Source organism: Phalangium opilio, unplaced genomic scaffold (genome assembly GCF_054372755.1).
Source record: "Phalangium opilio isolate 3A_F unplaced genomic scaffold, DU_Popi_V2 ptg000056l_1, whole genome shotgun sequence".
Taxonomy (NCBI): Eukaryota; Metazoa; Arthropoda; class Arachnida; order Opiliones; family Phalangiidae; genus Phalangium; species Phalangium opilio.
Window position 1 is genome coordinate 664,272 of NW_028324175.1, and position 8,498 is coordinate 672,769.

An 8,498-nucleotide genomic window follows, 5' to 3' on the forward strand; every position below is an offset into this window, starting at 1 on the left:
ACATTTCACAGGGATGGTACGGTAAACCGACGAAATCCATACCGGTTACGGAAACATTACCATAAAATTCGATGGAAGATAAATGTTTGGTGTGGCATTCTGGGGAACAGAATCATCGGACCTTTCTTCTTCGAGGACAACATTACTGGTGACAGGTATTTGCACTTCCTGCGCCACGAGTTTAGTGATGCGATAGACGCATTACCATTAGATGTGATGCGGGACAGGATGGTGCGCCACCACATTGGGCGGTCAATGTTCGCCAATGGCTAACTGAGCACTTTCCAAACCGTTGGATCGGTAGAGGTGGACCAATTCCGTGGCCAGCAAGATCCCCTGACCTAACCCCACTTGATTTCTTCTTAAGGGGATAGTTAAGGGGAAGGTGTTTGCAACAGAACCTTTAAATGTAGACGACTTGAAGGCCAGAATTAGAAGCGCAATTGAACGAATCACTCCTCAAATGCTAGAAAACGTAATACAAGGCATGTAAATCGTCTTGAAGAGTGCCTACACCACGACGGTAGGCACATCGAACATTTACGCTGATGGGTTTACCAAACAGCCCTTTAATTTGTAGTGTGATGCCTTAGTTCCTAAGCTTAATCGTAGGTCTTTAACGTTTCAAAGTGCGTATCATTAAACGATATTCACTATGATACTTGTTGCACGTTCTCATTTGCATACAATGGCACATGTCACACCCTGTATACGAGCTCGAAAATCTACTGCAGTGAAGTAGTCCGTCAGGGGTTTTGGGGGTTTTCCACAAAGGTAGGTGTTGCTCTGATCTCTTCCACACTGTATTTTTGAAATTTTTGGTCTGACTGTTATCTACACCTAGATGGTTTTCAGTCAAACAAACAAGGAGCATAAACACAATAGTGGAAGCTTCAGTCTTATTTAAAACATGTAAAACAATTATCATCTCTGCAAATAGCTTACACATGTCTTTTTTACCAATGCCTAACCGTTTGGATTTCTCTAAAGCAATCTCAGCACCAAAAAAAATTTTTGATGCAAAATAAATGTTTTATATTCTTATTAAGAATAAAACAAGAGGATAAAAAAGGTCTGTCCTCTCGTAATTTTTTAAGCTTTTATCATGATTACTCTATACAACAGCAACAAGGAGTATAAAGTATAAACCCATTAGTGGAAGCAGTATTTTTCTCCGAAACAATCTCGCTTGTGTTTATCCTCTCTAGACTTCGCTAAAAACGTATTACTCCTACGTAAAATATTAATAGACAGGCAAGGATTCATACCATTAAAGAAGAAGCGCAATATTATCCATATTTTCATTTCATATACAGAGAAAAGAAATTATTATGCTTCTGAGAGGAGCTTCCCATTTTTGTTGTTGTTGTGAAACATATATCGCAATGCACGGGCCTTGATAGATATAGGAGGCAATGAATGAAATATATCACAATGCACGGGCCTTAATAGATATAGGAGGCAATGAATGAAATATATCACAATATACGGGCCTTGATAGATATAGGAGGCAATGAAGGAAATATATCGCATGCACGGGCCTTGGTAGATATAGGAGGCAATAATAATCTCTCTCTTTGCACGAGAGGTTTATCTTTAATATTTAAATAAATATAATTATTTTTAATTATTTTAATCTTCAATAACTAACATTAATAAGAGTTAAATCGTTTAAAATAAAGTTATACCTATTATCTTCTCAAACTTTGCTAATATTGACGTTTAAATTGAAGCGTACCCCTCTTACCCGATTCTTTTAAAACTTTGGTATATATATGGAAATCGTTTCCCTTATAATAGTAAGGAAAAAGCGCAATTGCGAAAACCTTTGGTGGCCGATCCCACCTTAAGGAGGCTAGACGTTTCTCGTAACCCTAGCTGATCGCCGCGTATATCCTAAAACAAAACGATGATAATGGAGTAGAAGCCAATGATACAGATTGGTGTCTATGTGGAATAGACGGAAGACCAGTGTGGATGGTGGTGTTAGAAGCCAGTGTAAGTGCCGACTGGTGTCAATGTGGGATTGACAAAGAGCAGAAGATGGTGGTGATTAGAAGCCAAGAAGAACAGACAGGTGTTAATATGGGATTGACGAAGACCAAACATGGTGGTCTGAGAACTTAAGTATAGAGTAGCCAACGGAAAAAAATACAATTTTCCAAATTTCTGTGAACTGTCAATGCGGTCCGGAAATTGGGAACACGTTTACTCCGATACGCAAACTGCGAACGCGGTCACGTGGGTGTAACAACGGACAGACAGACAGACACACACACACAGACACGGCCGTTACAGAACCTCTCCTGGACTACGTCACACGGAGAGGAAAAAATATCATATACTTAACACAGTTTTCCCTAAAGCCCCGTTTTCAATCAAGCTTTTTTGATCAAAAACGCAAGCTTTTGCTTGAAAAATCACAGCAAAACGCAAAAGCAAAATATTTAGCCGTTTTCAATCGCGCTTGGGCTGAAGCTTTAAGCTTTTATAGGCGCGCTTTTGCTTGAATGTTAGTTCAAGCAGATATCTATCCTCCGTAGATATTTGCGTTAACTTTTTGCTTTGAAGCGCGATGGAGGATGACGTCACAGTTTAGTGTCCAATAGAAATTCTCCATTTTTCATGCCTCTGAGTGTGTGTTGACCGTTCGACTCTGAGATTTTTAGTGTTATATTTTACATTGAATAACTTGTAACAATTATACTATTATTGAAAATGGCAGAAAAAAATAAATAATAAAAAAATGCACCGGATAGAAAGATAGGCAGCTAAAAAAGGTGGCGCTGTTAAAAATTGGTGAGACATAAAGCAAACTTACGGAACCGAGGCTTAGCATACTCCGTCTTTTCGAGGTGACCGCCATATTTGTTTATAGTTTTAGGGCCGAAAATGCTTTGGTACCCGCCCACTATCAAGTGATATCGGTAAACGCACGCTTTAAAAGCTTTGCGCGACCAGTTTGAAAACGGTTAGTAGTTTTACAGTTTGCTTTTTTCTCACGCGGTAGCGCGCTGATTGAAAATACGCTTTTTTACCACCTCAATCGTAAGCAAAAAGCGTAAACTTTTTGCTTGATTGAAAACGAGCCTTAACAGTATGTATACGCAACTTGAAAAAGTGTGGAAAATATGAGCCTATTTGCATTGGTCAAAATTGAAAATAGTGAACTTTAATACAAAAAATTTAATGTAGGAACTTTTGTTAATATCACATAAATATCTCTTTTAAAACATTGGCATGGTTTCCGGCTGCTTTCTTAAAAAGTGTATCACATGACTAGCATAAAAGTAAGTTAATTTTGGTAACATTTTATTTTTAAATAACTCCTCGTTAAAAACAATCCTTTCTAAAAATGGTGCATCGTCACCACAGTCAACTGTTAAATCACACCATGGTAGGCCACTAATACCCTACTGACCTTGTATTTGGAAATAAGGATTATGGTTTTTATCACAGTATAAAGAACCATTTTAAGGAATTTCGCAGTCGGTTCCCTTTTACCAACAGCGTTCCTGACAGAAATATTTTAAAACTTACATTTTGATAACGTTTTCATTTCCAACAAACCATATTCTCCGGTAGTTTTGTCTAAAACTAATCTGTCAGGAGTTGCGCCTAACACTGGCAAAGAGGGATTAACGCAAAAACCAACTGAAAATGTTTCTACATTTCCTCTCAGTTCTCTTTATTTTTGGTTACCGCATTTTCATTGTCTAACCCTTCTCGGACAAATTAGCTTTTTGACAGATCCGTACTGGTGATGAGGCCATTTATGAAACACGCAGTCACCTCTTTCTCTCTCTTGCAAATAGCTCCAAATTTGGTAGCTGTGAGTCGTTGTAATCGCTCGGCTTTCCACATATCACAGTTAGATTGGGCTTTGGTGTCAGATTTTAATCTTTGAGCAGCTTCAAGAGTTAGTTTTAGAACTGGCGATGTCTTGCCAATAGCATTCTCAATGGTGAGACATGAATTTTCATTGCACAAACTAATATCAAATATTTTTAAAGGCAGTGGTATTGTAACGTTAGTGTTCTCTATCGTAACTACATCCATTATATCAGTTTTTTTAACTGCACCTTAATGGGGGGAAAAAATGGTTTTCTTCTAATATTTTGGCAAAGAATATACTTTTAGAAGATCCTTGTAATTTTGTGGACAGTTTAGATGTTCTATGTTGGAGTTTCTGATCGTCCTCCAATTTTCCTTTATCTCTAAGTGAGCCATATTTCTTTAACTTTTCACTCTTTTGATTTAGAAGTTCACTCGATTTAGCTGGGTGTGTTGTACAAACTCTATGTTTTCAAAATGCTTTGTGGTTAATGCGCCTTTACAATTTGGGGCAACCCACTGTCTCTCTTTCTAGGTACATGCTTGGTCATCAGGAATGAATGTTTTACCTACTCGTAAGCAATCAAGCATGTGCCATAGGAGAGCTGACAAGTGAATGTACACTCCTCCTTTACCAGCTTTACAATTCCACTTTCCTTTTTCCACGGCTCCTGTACACCCTTTTGGTTTAGCGGCTACATTATATGCGGTTGCTAGAGTAAATGATGCTTGAACTTTACTCTTCAAGAATAGGCAATAAGGTACGTTCAGTGGTACATCATTGAAAGTGGCACCGATACTGAGTTGTACTTTGGAAACTTTCCCGGCTTTAAACATTCTATAGCCATTTTGAAAATGTTTCTTTGCCATGTAGCAATGAAAATGTTTTTGGATGCGCATTTCGGTAAAATTCTTAGGAAAGTATTTCATTTGTTTAGTCCAGTTTCCTTTAGATAAAACAAGGCTCTATTTTTCTGCATTTTTGGCACCAGAACTGTAATTCGTATTAAGATTACTTTCACAAAATTTCTTTAAATATCAGATAATAAATAAATGATAACTAACTGGCAATACCGTTACGCCCGTAAAAGGCCGAGGCTTTTCAATATATTGGTTATTAATTAGGAAAAGGACTTAATTTATAACATAATTGTTCAATTGGCGATTGAATGAGAACAAAAGGCAGACTTGGCTCTACATGGGATCTCAGAACGTTTTACGAGGGCACGAGCGAGGCTTGGCCCGTTTTTGTACATGTTAATGTTTTTCATAGGATAGAACTTTTATGAAAGAGAAAGGTTTCACCTTTAAATTAACGTAATTTTTTAGGGGCTATTCACTTTTTATTCAATCTTTTGCTTAAATTGTATGGAAAAAAAGTAATTATGAGATTTTAACATCGTTGTTTTTTTAGTAAAATAAAACTTCTTGAAGTTGCTAATTCACAGTTTTCATATACCATTAGAGGATTTTTTACCCCTTCAAAATCTTTCATTTTTTAACCTAAACATTTTTATCATTTTCTTCTTTGGAATGATTGTTTAATAAATGTCCTCGGAAATTTTCAAAAACATTTTTTAACTATCCGCAACCTCGGTTTAACCGCTCTACGTCTATACCTTGCCCTAATATTGTAGCAGTCGACGGGGTCATGAGGCTGAACTTGTTTATTTTACGGTGCTGAAAGCGCCACCAAGCGGGAAATCACGGCGAACTAAATTAGTAAAAAAATATTCTCGCTTCGCTACATGCATGGGCCTAGATATCTCGGAGGCTCCGCCCTCTTTCACCAAAGAATATAAAAACGCTAAAATCGTATCACGTGATCTTGCCCACTGGAAATCGTGACACAAACTACTACACACTCCTCACCTTGCACGTCAAAGTTGCGCAGTGTCTCTATATTAAACATTTTGTAGTTGAAACTTTCCTCCCCCATTTATCACGATCCGGGAGTGGCATAGTGCCATTATTCGCTCTCCAACTACGAGTTCCAACTGACGTTGTTATTTCACGCAGCCTCAAAGGAAAAACAACACATGAACTATTTCAACAAAACAGGTGAGTTAACCATAGGAAGACATTTGCATAAACCTACCTTATACATTAAAGGCGATATCACGTCTTATCTAAGGGAGATACAAATTTTTAAATTTATCCAATAAATACCTATAATTTTTAAATTTATCCTATAAATACCTATAATTTTTAAATTTATCCTATAAATACCTATAATTTTTAAATTTATCGTATAAATAACTTTATTTTTTATATGTTGGTTAAAAACCACGAGGAATATACTTTCTGTAAAAATTTTAAACATAAAACTAACATAAGTCTGAACTTATAAATAGATCATATTTTGGACCTATTAATATGCTATAATTTAGGATTTTTTGACCTATAGAGAGCTTTCAGATGAGATAGTAGTACGCCACACCCTCCTAAGTCTTACCGCTCTTCTGGTAGCCATATTGGGTGGTATCCGGTTCATTTCTGCTTTAAACCCACAAAAATGGCAGCGTAAATTATGTCACGAGACTCAGCTCCTCCTCCAACTAAAAGCTCTCTATAATACCAGTTACCTATTTTTTGCATTAAGCGCAAAAAAATTGGTAATGGGCGGCTAAGACATGTAAAGTTTTATCTTAATAAAGCTATCTCATTTGTCACGTCAGTGCCAAGGTAAAACGTCACGGGCTTGAATTTGACAGTGGACGGCCATGTTTGGTACCGCTTTTTCTATGGGTAAATAGCATGGGTGACGTCACACTGAGTCTTCTGACAGCACTCTATAATTGAGATCAGCGTCCGTCCTTCTTTTACAGTTCCCTTTCGCCTTTCCGATATATTGAAGAATAGCTACACTTTTCGATTTGAGCATGAGGTCGAGGAGCTATTAGAGAGTAAGACGCCAGTTTCACTGTCGTATAAAGGCGTACTCCCTGTGGCCTGCGGAGGGGGTTTCATTACTTCCCCCTTTTCATTCTTCTCTCTGGATGGTACCGTGCCTGAAGGGGGAAAATATGGTTGGGGGGTTTGATGACGTCACGTATCACGTGATGTTGTTGGCGGGAAATTTGAATTTATAGGGGATTTTTTTCGTGTATTGGTATGACGTCACGTAATTTATTGGTGTTGAAGGTATTCAGTGTCACTTAACTCTAGTGGTATTGTAGGATATTGTGTACATTTAGGGGATGATTTATAGGTAATTCTATAGGTTCAGTAGACCCTTTCTACCCCACCCATCCTGTAATGCTATTCTCTGTATGATTTTGAGGTCGCCATGTATGCTTATGTCATACTAAAGAACATGTTTTAATTGAGATATGGTTTACATTGCAAAAGGTACCAATTAAGCTACGACGCGGTTCTAGGTGTACTCATGTTTTGTATTGTTATTATTAGGTGTATCTTTAGGATATTGTGTACATTTAGGATATGATTTATTGGTAATTCTATATACGTTCAGGAGGCCCTTTCTACACACACCCTTCCCGTAATGTTGTTCTTTGTACGATTTTAAGGTCTCTCCATGTATGTTTATGTTTCTCTTATACTTAAGAACCAGTTTTAATTGAGATAAGGTCTACATTGCAAAATACATTTACAAATTAAGCTACGACGCGGTTCTAGGTGTACTCCTTTTGTGTATTGGTTATTAAGCGAGTTACATGGTTAGAACAAGAGTACATTTTAATACCATAAACGTGGTATTACGGCAGTTTTTGCACAGTTTGGTAGTTGATTAGAAGTTAAAATGAAGCATTACTGCTAAAACATCATAAATAAAATTTGATTCACATTAGCTTTAATACGAATTTGGAGAATAAGTACAATTACTTGAGTTAAAATGCGATATATTACTAAAAAAACATCAGAAAATACGGGTTACATAGAATACATGGTAAATAAGCACAATAATAGTTATTAAATTAAAAATTCTCATAGGATTGACTGAAAAATATATATTTTCCGACACGCTAAAATATTGATATACAGTTAAAATAAATAATCGTTAGGCTTATTTGCCAATGTTTTGATCGTCATGTTTTTTGTCATAACTTTTGATTGTCTGAACCGATTTACAATTTGAAAACAGTTTCGGATTCTACGTGGCAAGACGCGTGCAATGATAGCATTGATGATCCATTTGAAGCAATATTTCGTAACGTCATTATCGGGGGGCTTTACTATTTCCGCTATGGCTAACGCCCTATTAGCGCCACAGTGTCATTTGTAACTTTAAAATAAATTTGAGAAGTAAACCTATTTAGAAAGTCCTATTTTGTTACTCTAGCTCAAATAGGAACAAAATGGCAGCCAAATGAAAATGTCCAGAAACTTTTGTCCGGGACTGTACATGGATGGTGAAGGTTTCAGAAATTGGATTTGTTTGTAAAATTTATGTCATACAGAATAAAATATGTTTCATTTATGATTTTTGTTTCATTCAATTATAGTATTAAGCCATGGAAGGTTGTGATAGCCAGGTGGCTGCTTTCAGCCTATTAACTAGTTTCCCGATTCATTTTTAAATACCCTAAAGTCTAAAGCGTTATATTAATAATTTTTATTATAATAATTATAGAAGTTAGTGATTTTCTCTTCTGACATTATCAAAATTCCCTGAATTGCACCTTTAATGGAGAACTTAAAAG